Genomic DNA, 14,567 nt, shown 5'->3' with positions numbered 1-14,567 from the left:
TATTACAAATTCATCAGGCAATTTATGTTTATCCATTGAACTAAATATATAATATATAATGTATAATTCATATAATATATAACTCATGGTGTCAAGACATGGTGGAAATTAGGTACAATGAACTGAAATCCATTTTATTTTTATTGTATTGTCGATTAAATTATAAATAATACGTAATAATAAGTTATGCAACATAAAATATTAAGAAAAAAAGGAGTGTATTTTTGCTTTAAAATTGCTTTATTAATAATCCCACTAAGTTTGACTATATGTTTTTAAATTTTGATTAATGAACAAAAATAAATTCCCAATTGTTATGATAGTTTCTAAACAACCTTCATCTTTGATATTTCACCAGAAACACGATGCAACTATTGAATTTAATAACTTTAACACTTATATCAGTCAAACCTGCTTAAACCAGACAATGAAATATCCGCCGGCAGTTGTGAACAGCAAGTTGATTTAATTTTATTATATGCATTTAAGTGTAGAATTTATATAATTATAAAATTGTTGTTGAATGTTTATTGTTTATATACTTTTAAATATCTAAAAATGAAGAAAAGTTGATAATGATCTAATATTCATTCTTATGTTGCTCAATTTTTAATAAAGCTTTATATGTTGGCTCTAAATAAATACTGAATGCTAGTCCAAAAATAATTAGAACTGTTGAATGATACATACCAAAGTATTCAGAGTAAAACAATATCAAGCATGTACCAAGCTAAATACATTCTTAGTAGGGAATTAGGTTATTCCTAATATACACGAGAGATACATTACAGAACAAAGTAACATAACTACAAATATGAGGAGGCTTCAAGTGACATGCCTAGAGTATATTACTAGTATGCAAGACCATAATCAATCGCTTATATCAACATTGATTTATTAAGTAATCAATTCACTGATGTTAGGTTAACACGTTTTGGTTAAACTTATTTATTAGTATCGTACTTAAGTACACATTGTGTTTTGATGCTACGTACTGAAATATTTATATATTTTATCTTTTTGAATTGCACTTTGTCACTCAGCTACTATTACACTTTTGAAAAAAACACTGTTTCATAATTTATTTTTTCAATATAGGATTAGCAAAGATATTATAGTTAATCATATATACATAATCTATAAAAGATATCAACAATTCTACAAGAGAATGAGTTAGAAAAATAAGTAACCACCAGACTTCATATTAAAACATATTTTAACAATAAACGCCTACGATATAGACAAAATAAGATGCTAATCAAAGAACAACACAAGAAATTAATAGTAGATTCCAATTATACAAACAAGTATTCGATTCAAAAACACGTGTAATATAAATAAATTTAAAAGTTATTCGTTAATTCTTCTACATATTATTAGATAAATAATAAAAGTCCGAAAAAGATCTTCTTTTTGCGAGATTGCAATATTACAAATTCATCAGGCAATTTATGTTTATCCATTGAACTAAATATATAATATATAATGTATAATTCATATAATATATAACTCATGGTGTCAAGACATGGTGGAAATTAGGTACAATGAACTGAAATCCATTTTATTTTTATTGTATTGTCGATTAAATTATAAATAATACGTAATAATAAGTTATGCAACATAAAATATTAAGAAAAAAAGGAGTGTATTTTTGCTTTAAAATTGCTTTATTAATAATCCCACTAAGTTTGACTATATGTTTTTAAATTTTGATTAATGAACAAAAATAAATTCCCAATTGTTATGATAGTTTCTAAACAACCTTCATCTTTGATATTTCACCAGAAACACGATGCAACTATTGAATTTAATAACTTTAACACTTATATCAGTCAAACCTGCTTAAACCAGACAATGAAATATCCGCCGGCAGTTGTGAACAGCAAGTTGATTTAATTTTATTATATGCATTTAAGTGTAGAATTTATATAATTATAAAATTGTTGTTGAATGTTTATTGTTTATATACTTTTAAATATCTAAAAATGAAGAAAAGTTGATAATGATCTAATATTCATTCTTATGTTGCTCAATTTTTAATAAAGCTTTATATGTTGGCTCTAAATAAATACTGAATGCTAGTCCAAAAATAATTAGAACTGTTGAATGATACATACCAAAGTATTCAGAGTAAAACAATATCAAGCATGTACCAAGCTAAATACATTCTTAGTAGGGAATTAGGTTATTCCTAATATACACGAGAGATACATTACAGAACAAAGTAACATAACTACAAATATGAGGAGGCTTCAAGTGACATGCCTAGAGTATATTACTAGTATGCAAGACCATAATCAATCGCTTATATCAACATTGATTTATTAAGTAATCAATTCACTGATGTTAGGTTAACACGTTTTGGTTAAACTTGTTTATTAGTATCGTACTTAAGAACACATTGTGTTTTGATACTGCGTACTGAAATATTTATATATTTTATCTTTTTGAATTGCACTTTGTCACTCAGCTACTATTACACTTTTGAAAAAAAAATACAGTTTTATAATTTAGTTTTGCAATATTAGATTATCAAAGAAATATATTATAGTTATTAATATTTACATAATCAAAAAAAGATATCAACAAATCTAAAAGAGAATGCGTTAAAAAAATAAGTAACCACCAGAATTCATATTAAAATATATTTTAACAATGAACGCCTACGATATAGACAAAATAAGATGCTAATCAAAGAACAACACAAGAAATTAATAGTAAATTCCAATTATACAAACAAGTATTCGATTCAAAAACATGTATAATGCAAATAACTTTGAAAGTTATCATTCTTCTACATATTATTAGATAAATGAAGAAAGGGAAAACCTAATACTAAATATATAAGTTTATATTGGTTGTACTACACAATGCTACAGACTAATTTAGGCTTACCATGTATTTGTGTAACGTTAAAAATATACAACCACACTAAATTACAGTAACATTTGCGATGAGTCTTCCTTCTATAGTTTAATCGAAAGAAAATAGCTCTTCTTCGCCTATTTGTTCAAATTTGGTGGTGAAAATTATGAAAATGACAATAAATGAAATTCTACCGATTTCAACAACAATGTTTGGGTGTATTTCATTGTGAAACATAAAATAAGAAGAAGAAGGGTAAACATATCATTACGTACTAATCACGAATGTATGACAGTGGATATATAAGGAGAAAATGGAAATGGAAAATAATAAGTATTGAAAGTACCTCTGATATTCTTAAGTTGCATTGATAAATTAACATCGCTAATTTATTTCGATCACCTTGCATGAAAAAAAAAGAAGCATTCACACCAGAAACATCCAACAAACGACGAATTTTATGTGCTCTTAAAAACTGATGAAACTATGACGTTCAATTCAAAATCGAATACTGAATGAAAATGGATATACCAAGAGAAACAACTAAGTAGTTTTGTGTCAACTAGACATTAGTCCTTTTAACCATAGCTTATTTTACTTCATAGTGCCAAATATATCTACACAGTTCTATTAGAGTTATAACAAATTGAGAAATACATCGAAGATTGGCTTATTTTGATATTCTTGTAGGGAAAAAAGAGAAGCATTCACACACAAATATTCAACAAGCGAAAAATGGGTATGTCCTAATTAAACTAAATGAAACGATAATACTCAATCATTATAAGTAAAAACGCCTTGAATATACAAAAAAGAACAAGGTAACTTCTTGTATGAAGAAATATGTTGATATATAAAAAGATATTTTATTAATTAAAACATATTATCCACCAGACATTGACTCAATTAACCCTAAAATGGATAGAAAATTGACTTATTACTTTGATCTTGTATAGGAAGAAACAAACATTCAACAAAGGAACATTTTTATGTACTCTTAAAACTGATGAAACTACAATATTCAATCGTTATAAAGAATCAATAATCGCCAAACGTATCATCCACCAGATATTGGTTAATTTAACTATAACTTGTTTTAGTCCATAATGCGAAATATATCTAGATATACGAAATATACAGCTTTTTGCAGTTGATATCATAAATAATTGTTATTTCTTAATAAAACAAAGATATAATATATACAGAACTTAATTATTAGTATTAATAAATTTAATATTGAAATAAGTCATTCCAACTTGATATATTAAACTTGTTAACCACGTTCAAATAAATTAATCTAAATAAACTAATTCAAGTTGATATTCCAATTGTTCCAACAGGTAAGCGGCAATATAACAGGTCAAAATGTACCTACAATTATATCGACAAAAGTTGCAATAAACCAACATACGTGCAAAACATTATTAAACAAAACGAAATTAAATTGTATTACAAATTTAAGATAATAAATTCAAATTCAATATTCCGATTGTTAATCACAATCAGTACCAATTGGAAAATGGACCCAAGATTCCTATCGGATATACAGCTCTTAGCCGTAAAATTTAATAAATAATAGTTATGTCCTAGTAAAATATAACATTAATTAATATGGTATCTAATAATTTTAAATTACATTTAAATATTTTATTCCAACTCAATATGTTAAATTTATTAAAAATATATTTTGACACCCTATTATATAAGTACCTCCAGGTCTCAATAGTACAAAATAATCATTAAATAATCTTAATACTTTCATAAAAGGTCTTGTATCATACAATAATAGAATAATTCAGAAATTATATCCTAGAAAATTAATCTTAATTAACCAATCGAATTTAAATATTCAGATGGTTAAATAATATAGATTTATCGAAATTTTAAACACAAGTAAAGTGACAATATAACAGGTTAAAATGTAGCATTAATTATATCGACTTGGCAAAGTTGCAACAAACCGACGTTCGTGCAACATCTCCGAAATTGAATTGAATAATTATTAATCAAAATCCTCATGAATTTGAAAAATGGACTGAAGATTCCTATAAGATAAAAAGCTCCTCACTGTTGAATTTAATAAATAAGTTATCACTACATAGTATAAAACAAAGTCGCCTTTTCTGTCCCTATATCCCTATGTGCGCTTAAATCTTTAAAACTACGCAACGGATTTTGATGCGGTTTTTTTCAATAGATAGAGTGATTCAAGAGGTTTATATGTATAATACATGCATAATATACTAAGGCAACATTGCTAATTTTAGAGGTTTCTAACGTGATGTCATAAATTAACCTATTTTTTTAGGGTTTTTTAGCAATTAGCAAAAACGCTGCCTAACCCTACGAGTTAGATCAAATTAATGTACTACAGTATTGTACACCATAAAAAGGTCTACAAAAAAGTCCGCGATGGTATAGGTTTATCTTTTAGGGATAACCCACATTAACCATTTTTATTGTTTACTTTTTACGTGAGAAAATGGCTTATTTACGAAGCTATTTTAAGCAATACGGCATTAATCCTTATCGAATTAAGTACCTTAAATACAGTGTGCAATTAATATAGATCAATATGGTTCCTTACAGCATGTAAATTAAACAAATATTTTCGGAGATATTACAAATTTAAAATTTGCGTTTAAAAACGTGTAATGTAATAAAAATTGTATGAATTTAGATATTCCAAAGATAGCAGGAAATCTTCATAGTAAGTATAGGGGAAGAGGAATTGTTTTACTCCAAATTTAATGCGTGCAAGCCAAGGGCAGTAATGAATGAACCAAAAATACTGGATCGATTTTAATCATGTTTTCATTGAGTGACATAGGCATATATATTTTATGCCCGTGCAAAGTCGGAGCGGGCCGCTATGTTTTTATATACAATGTTCATATTTTTTCTGTAGTGTATTTAATTTAGTATCAGCATTGCACCCGTGCGAAGCCGGGGCGGGTCGCTAGTGTCTTAATAAAACGAATCTTTAATAAATATAGTATATATGTAGTTTTAAATTACACTTAAATAATTATTGGCAACTCAACATATTAAATTTGTTAAAGTTAAATTTAACTGACGCACCATTTCATAATAACCTCCAGGTCTCAGCAATAAAATAACAAAATATTCAGAAATTAAGTTCCATTAAATTAATTTAACATAACTAATTCGATTTAAATATTCTGATTATTGATTAAAATCTCTTCATCGAAATTTTAAATATACACAAATAGGTAAGTGACAATATAACAGGTTAAAGTGTACCAACAATATATCGACCTGATGATTATTGTTTAAAATCCGGAATCCAGCGTTAGCAAAGTTGCAATAAATCAACGTTCGTGCAACATCTCCGAAATTGAATTGAATAATTATTAATCAAAATCATTATGAATTTGAAAAATGGACTGAAGATTCCTATAAGATATAAAGCTCCTCAGTGTTGAATTTAATAAATAAGTTATATCTTAATAAAACGAATCTTTAATAAATATAGTATATATGTAGTTTTAAATTACACTTAAATAATTATTGGCAACTCAACATATTAAATTTGTTAATGTTAAATTTAACTGACACACCATTTTATAAATACCTCCAGATCTCAACAATAAAATAACAAAATAATTCAGAAATTATGGTCCATTAAATTAATTTAACTTAACTAATTCGATTTAACTATTCTGATTATTGATTAAAATCACTTTATCGAAATTTTAAATATACATAAACAGGTAAGTGACAACATAACAGGTTAAAGTGTACCAATATTTATATCGACCTAATGATTGTGCCTCGAAATCCGATATATAGCGTTGGAAACATTGCAATAAACCAAGGTTCGTGCAAAACCTCCGAAATTAAATTGAATAATTGGAGCTTAATTTTTTTCTATTGGGAGGAGAAATTGAATAATACAGAGCGAAAAAATGTAGGCGAGGGGGATGGTTATATCCACCACAGCACCGTCAGTCACACCGCCACCAGGCAGGCGCTCTGGGTCTCATCCACCACGCATACCCCCCCGAATCAATAAACCGACCGGCAGGGTTGGTTGTGTAGTCGTATAAAAACGACAATTTTGACGTTTCGGGAACGTTTTCGATACCGGGAGAATTACCGGAACGCCGTAACGCACACAAACACGATACAAAACAATTAACGTCCACGTACGGTTTTAAAAAACAAACTAAAAAAAAAATATAGGTTAGGTAATGTCAAAATTTCGATATACTCACAGGGGAAAAACACGCCGCTACGGGTGTCGCTGGGGGTGAACTGTCCGGGAAATCTATCCAAAATAGTGATTTAACGTGCACTGAATCAAAACAATCACTCTAGTCGGCACCAAAACACGGAAAAAAGCGTGCAAATATCCGGATGACCCGCTGACGACCTGTGCTCGTTGTCAAAACCCGTCTGACAAACGATTGAAACAAAAATAAAGGGACCTTTTCAGAGGACACTTGACAGCATTTTCGTACTGGTCTCTAACCGCGTCGTAATGATACTACGCGAGTGGAGCGAGCTTTTCACGCGCATACGAGAAGGGACGCGTGCGACGCTGCCGCTTTGGGCGCTCGGAATTTCGGAGACGGACGTCGCGATGCCGCCCGCCGACGCTGCCGCCCAGACGAGGAGACGCGAACGCCGGTCCGAACGGGTCGAATAACGTGTATGAGCGTTTTTTATTCGCCACGCCGGGTCTTTGCGGGGATTAGCGACAGATTTATGTACGGTTGATTTTATAATTATCTTAATTGAATGTCGGTATTTATCGACCTTATTGGAAAGATCGGATATTGTTTTATTTTGCGTGTGTACGAGTCGAATTTAATATAGAAAATATTGACAGAATTTGTCGTAAATAAGCACAGTTTTTTTGACTTTCTGGCTCGTTATTCTATTAGCTCTGTGACTTAATTTTTGCAGATTTTTGCTAAGACAAATCAAAGAGACTCATATACACAACAATCACAACAAATTATCAACGCTGTTATTTAGCTCGATATTATGTTAACTACGTTTTAATCATATTTAAAAGTACTTAAAATAGTAATTTCTCATATTAGAATGATATTATTGCCATATTGCTGTAAATATTTCGTAAACCATAACGGTGGCAATAAATAGTAACTGATAAATAGACGTGGAAGTGATAATAAAGGAAAGCAAAGAAAACAAGATTTTTTTTTTTTTTTTTTTTTTATAATTATATACATTGTTACTAGTCGTTGCCGACTAACCTACAATTTGTCCTTATAATAGCTTAAATCTAGGTATATATCTAATAGGACTCATCAGTCCTACATAGTCTCTAACATAATAATAATTGTTTTAACACTTTGAGTTTTTTCTAATGCACCTCACTGCACTACACTACAACACACTACACAAGTTCAAATGGTTTGGTCCTTTTGAGTCTGCGTCCGGTTTTGGTGTTGTCCAAGAGTTGTAATACTTCGAAATTAACATGAGAGTGAAGTCTCTCCTCATGTCTCTTTGCAATTCTTTTAATTTCTTGATTGACAGTCGGTATCTGAAGATCTCGATGTAAATAAATGGTCCGGTAATATCTGGGTGCACCTACGATGCTTCTTAGGACTTTGTTCTGGAAAACTTGTATTAGATTTATGTTGCTTTTTGCGGAACATCCCCATAATTGTATTCCGTATGTCCATATAGGTTTTAATATTTGTTTATATAGAAGTAATTTATTATGTATAGTTAATTGAGATTTTCTTCCAATTAGCCAATACATTTTTCTATATTTTAACTCAAGTTCTTTTCTTTTCTTTTTGACATGTTCCTTCCACCGTAGTTTTGCATCAAGTGTCATTCCGAGATACTTAGCATTATTGCTGTATGGTATGACAGTGTGGTTTATGGTCAATGGTGTAAGCGCGGCCTGTTTATAGGTGAATTGAACATGCACAGATTTGTTTTGGTTAATTTGTATTTTCCAGATTTGGGTCCATTTATTTATAGCGTCAGTAGCCTGTTGTAGGTTTCTGGTTGCATCTTCGCTATTGTTTCCGACAGCAAGAATAGCAGTATCATCAGCAAATGTAGCCATTGTAATGTTTTCGATTTGTGGTATATCACATGTATAAAGTAGGTACAGAATTGGCCCCAGTACACTTCCTTGTGGTACACCTGCTTTAGCTTCTTTTATTGTAGAGTAAGCTTCCTCTTGTTTCACTCTAAACATTCTGGCTGTGATGTAGGATTTTAATAGTTCGGTGTGTTGCTTCGGTAATATTTTCTGTAGCTTATGGACGAGGCCTTTGTGCCATACCTTGTCGAAAGCTTGTGCTACATCTAAGAATACAGCTGAGCATACTTTATTATCTTCATAGGCTTTTTCAATAACATCTGTTATTCTATGCACTTGATCAATCGTTGAATGTTTGGTAATAAACCCAAACTGGTGTGTTGGTATTAGGTTTTTTCTCTCTATAATTGGTTTTAATCTTTTCAAGAGGAGCTTTTCAAATACCTTAGCTATCATCGGTAACAGTGAGATAGGTCGATAAGCTTTTATATCATTTGGTGATTTTCCAGGTTTTGGAACCATTATTATTTCAGCCATTTTCCAAACGTCTGGGACATATTTCAGTCGAAATGCTGCATTGATTAAGTTAGTGAGCTTTATAATACCCTTTCTTGGCAGATTGTGCAGCAATTGCCCTGTTATTAAATCATAGCCTGGTGATTTATTTGGCTTGATGTTTGTTTTAATAACGTTGGTGACTTCTTTCGGAGTTGTTAATTGAATTGTCGAATTTTCGCCGTCTATGTCCGGTAAAGTATGTTCAATTTCACTTTCGTTTGGTTTGAAAGTTTTCTCTAAATGGTCAGCGAATGCTTCTGCTTTCTCCAGGTTGCTGCGTGCCCAACTTCCATGCATGTTTCTTATCGGAGGACTATGTAGACAGGATCGTTTTAGGTATTTAGTGGCTTTCCAGAGCGAATAGTCTGTGTTCTTGTCGTCTGTTAAATTTCGTAGATAGTTATTTATGGAATTGTTTTTAATTTCCAAAATTTCCCTCTTCAACCTTTGTGTTATGTTGTTTAAGATATTCTTATTTTCAGGTGTTCTATTTTGCTGCCATTTTTTCCGTAGTTTTCGTTTTTCAGCTACCATTTCCTTGATTTCTTTCGGGTAATTTATTCCTTTGGTTGAAGTTTTAATTTCTGGAGTGTTATTCCAAGCAGCCTGTTGGATGTCTGCAACGAATTTTTCGGTTTCATAATTTAATTGGTCTTCTGTCTTAAGGGGAACATTTAGTTGAATTCGATTGTTTATTTCTTCAACAAATCCTTCCCAGTCTGTCCTCTTGTTGGTTAATGTTGGATTTTGTTGTTTTCTTATAATGTTTTCACTCAGCGTCAAAATCACAGGTGTGTGATCTGAACTTAAGTCAAAATTTTCTTCAACTTCCATGTAGTTAGTGGTTATGTTTCTAGCTATAAAGAAGTCTAACAGGTCTGGAGTTTTCTCTGGATCGGTAGGCCAATAAGTTGGTTTTCCTGTCGACATGTAACTGCACCCTAGCTCAGCAGCTGCTTTATGTAATTCATTACCTTTAGTTGTCGTCATTCTAGATCCCCATCTTGTATTTTTAGCATTGAAATCACCACCGATTATAAATTTTTCTCCTAGGTTGTTTAGAACATTCAAGTAATTTTCTTTTTTTTGGTTGTATCTTGGAGGGCTATATATGGAAGCTAATGTAACCCTGTATTTGCTAGATATAACAGTTACTGCCGTTACCTGATTTTCTGCTAAACTGAGTCCGGGTTCTTGATGATGGCATATATTATTTTTTATTATTATTGCACTTCCTCCTCTTGCTGTGTTAGCTGGATGAATGGTGTGGTAAAAGTGATATCCTCTAAATTTAATAAAGGATTCCTTTGTCAAATGGGTTTCAGATATTAAGCAAATATCTATTTTTTGCAATTCTAGGAATACTTGTAGGTCAGCGTGATGTTTCTGAATCCCATTAGCATTCCAAATTGCGATGCGGATGTCTTTACTTGCCATTTTTAGTTCTTGAGGCCACCGCCCTATTGTTTTCGAGTTTAAGTAATCTTTCAGAAAACGATTCAATAATCTTTTCCTGGTTGTCCAGCTTTGCTATAAGTTTCAATAGCAGTTCGTTGGTTGTAACGTCTTCTTTTTTTGTTTCTTTTTGAGCGGTTTGGTTTATGCTTTGAGCATAGGTCATTTCATCGTTGACTTCGTTGTACATTTTTGGTTGTTTATTTTGAGTCACTGTTTTTTGCTCTTTAGCCTGACTGATTTTATTTCTTCTCTCTTGGAATGTTTTCGCAACTACGCATCCTCTGTAGCTTGCTGGATGCGCTTCATTGCAATTCGCACATTTCGCTTTTGTTCCTTTGGGTTTTTTGCATTCTCCCGTGATGTGTTTTCCTGAGCATTTTACACACCTTGGTTCCCTTTTACAGAATTTTTGTGTGTGTCCATGTAATTGGCATCTCTTGCACTGTGGCACAAGATTTGCCTTTCTAAGAGGTTCTATTTTTACTTCGACTCCTAGAATTTGTTTAATTTCATAAATTGCTTTTATGTCCGTGTTATGTTGGAATGATAACATAAACAGTGGTAAAGGCTTCTTCTGGACAACTATTTCTCCATTGTTATTTTTATTTCGTTCTTTTTTCAGGATATTTGTGACGTCAGTACATTTAAGTCCATTTTTTATTAACTCTTCCACTATTTTAGTAGTTTTAGCTGTCGGTGGAAGCCCTCTTGCCATTACTTTAATGTCTCTGGTTTGCTTATCTTCATACGAGTGCCATTGTAATTTTAGGAATTCCAAGCACTCAGCAATTTTCGTAAAAGTTTTACGACATTCGGCGTTTAATTTGATTTGTCCATTGTTTAATGTTGTTGCTCTAAATAGTATATTATTTGTTTTCATTGTTTCATATAGCAAGTCAAAGTCTGTGACATTACTTACTATAATTGGAGGTGGTCTCGGCACTTTTATTTCTTTATTCAATTCTTGTGCTTTAATGGTTTTTGGTTGTTGTGGTGAAGCTTCAGGTGTATAGTTTGCTTTTCGTTTCTTATTTCTTTTAACTGTTATCCAGCCTACTTCTTTTTGCAATTCTTCCTCGTCGAAAACAAGATGACACTGTTCTATTTTGTTACCAAAATTCTGCTCACCTCTTAATCCGAAACTCAGGAAATATTCAGCGGTATAATAACTTTAACAGATCCTATATCATGTCGAAGGTAAATGAGCAAAATTGCCTTCTTCATTTACCTGTGGCAATATTCAGTTATTGGTCACACCCAGAGTGTTTCAAGTGAACGAATTTAATACCACTGGGCTTATTAGGGAAAAGGCTTTGAAGCTTGATTATGAAACAGAAATTTGTTTATTATTTTGTTATTTGATTTTTTTTATTTGATTATAAGCTTGTTCTTCAAATATGTTTGTATAATAGACGCTTATAGATGTTTTATTATTTAAAAAAATAAATCATTTTATACATGACATACTTCTTGATATAATACTTATTGCCCCTGGGCAGATTATTGAACAACAAAGGGTAATAGAAAAATGTTAATTTTTTATCTAAAGTAAGTTTAAAAAGAGGAATATATTTTTGTTTGTTTATTACTATTGCTCATTTTATAAGACTACTACGTGTTCATGTTTAATTAAAAATAAAAAACATATTTATACAGAAACAAATACGTTTTTCTTTGTATTGCTATCGGCTGTCTTGTTATATAAACAAATAATTTCGATCAAATCTTCTCATCTCATAAAACACAATGTTGGCTAGTGTTATTCAGTCTTGAGTTATAGATTATTGTAAAATAAATCCTACAAACCTCAAATTTTTCCATAATAATTGTAAACTTATCTCGAATATATGAAACAGTATTGTTATAATATAAAATCAGATTATTGGATAGCATTGGAAATAGACAACAAATCTATTAATTGTGTGTGAATTATTGAAAATAAATGTTTTGATTATATCGATTATCAAAACAAATCGATTAAACCCAGCACTAAAATCGGACCAAGGTTAATAATAAGTTTACACAATTAACGAGAATTGAATACTGGATATAAAGTGACAGTTCTTAATATAATTCAAATGAAACCCGAATATTACAAGAAATGTATATAAACAAAGTCAATATATTTAAAAATATACAATATATTTAGAGGTTTCAAGTTTGAATATGTCATAATTTAATTTAACGCTATATATTAGAGCGGATATTAAAATAAATTATTTAAAACTATGTATTAAAAGTAGTGTTGGGAATTATCGTCTGAAAATAACTATCGACTAGTAATTGACTACTATCTATCGACTATTTCAGTAACTATTTTTGATTCGACTGATTTTACTACTTTTTACCAGTGACTGTTACTATTTTTCGTTCTACTAGTTTCATTCGACTGACTTTTAGCTAGATTTCTAGCTCTGTCGTCCTAGCCGCGACCTTGACATTAATGTACCCAATTTATTCTTACATAAATTTATATGTTATATATATAGTTTTATGATTTTTTTTGGTAGGTTGCTTGTAAATGTAATAAGGTAAAAAGATAACAATTATGAATTATAACAGTAAAATAGTTTTCACTCTTTTTATGGCAATAATAGATAATATTTTCATTACTCTCTCGATTTTTGTTAAAAAATATTTCCGTTCAATAATAAATTAGACATTTACTTTATTTTAAAAAGCTCTAGAAGTTATTGTGCGATCACTTTTATCATGACATGGATTAGTTTTTTTTTCTATGATTAGGTATATGTTTAATTTTTATTTCATATTTATAGTTATTGTACATCTTTAGGTTTTAGGTTTCATTTAAGTTCTATTGTACTGTCTATATTTATTATAGTATATTATTTAAAAATAGCAATTAACATATTAAAATACGAGAAAATATTTGTGGGGTATTCCATTCCATAGAAAAATTCCATGCCTTTTTACCAATCCATAGAACATTCCAATATTAAAGTAATTCTACTTCGTTTAAAATGAAATTATAAATTGGCTGTTAATAGTATTCAGTAATTATTTTATTTGTTTTCTTTATTAAAGTTAGTACCCGAAGGAATATGTACATCTCCGTCTCGCTTATACTTCTGTAGGAAAATATACAGTAGGACTACAGTAGGACGGTCCTCCTATTGCTGCGATAGCCGCTGGTTCGAATCCTGCTGGGGCATGGTCGTAAATTTATGTTTGTGGTCGTTTAAAACTTGTGATTGCTCTAGGCTGAGAGTGTAAAATCCGACAAGGAAAACGCCAGTAACCAGGCTGGGTAAGACCGGACGTCCTCTGGGATGATTCCTACAGTTGGTCACTCGCCAGTCGGTAGGTTTAAAGCTGAGGACCGTGGTTCGGAGCCCACATTAAACTTTAGGTCCAGTCCAGATAAACCCATAGTTGGTAAAAGGAGACTTCAAAATATATTTAAAAAAAGTTTAAAGTATATATTTGTTAGTAAGTTACCATACTAAATTGTAATTATCATTACAAGAATTTATCATTTTATCGTCTTTATGTAGATGTAATCCAGATTTTTAAAGCATAGATAGGAAAACAATTAAAATTTTGTAGTGTTTTCAATCGCTTTACCATTACACATAACAACTATATTAATAAATAAAATAATTTCATATTT

The 14,567-nt window shown here is 30.6% G+C and overlaps 1 protein-coding gene across 1 annotated transcript in view; it reads right to left on the bottom strand.

The window, feature by feature from the left end:
* Positions 1–7,377, bottom strand: part of CadN (neural cadherin) — a 953,627-nt gene extending 946,250 nt beyond the window's left edge. Inside the window, exon 1 of the mRNA XM_076414423.1 lies at positions 7,104–7,377. The gene's annotated coding sequence lies outside the window, so the exon portion shown is untranslated. The remainder of the gene's footprint in view (positions 1–7,103) is intronic.
* Between the last annotated feature and the right edge of the window lie 7,190 nt (positions 7,378–14,567).

Source organism: Rhynchophorus ferrugineus, unplaced genomic scaffold, assembly GCF_030347505.1.
Source record: "Rhynchophorus ferrugineus isolate W39M unplaced genomic scaffold, kcgeb_rfMv2 rfM9, whole genome shotgun sequence".
In the NCBI taxonomy this organism is placed as follows: Eukaryota; Metazoa; Arthropoda; class Insecta; order Coleoptera; family Curculionidae; genus Rhynchophorus; species Rhynchophorus ferrugineus.
The sequence above is the reverse complement of the archived record's forward strand: the minus strand, read 5'-3'. Positions and strand labels throughout refer to the sequence as shown.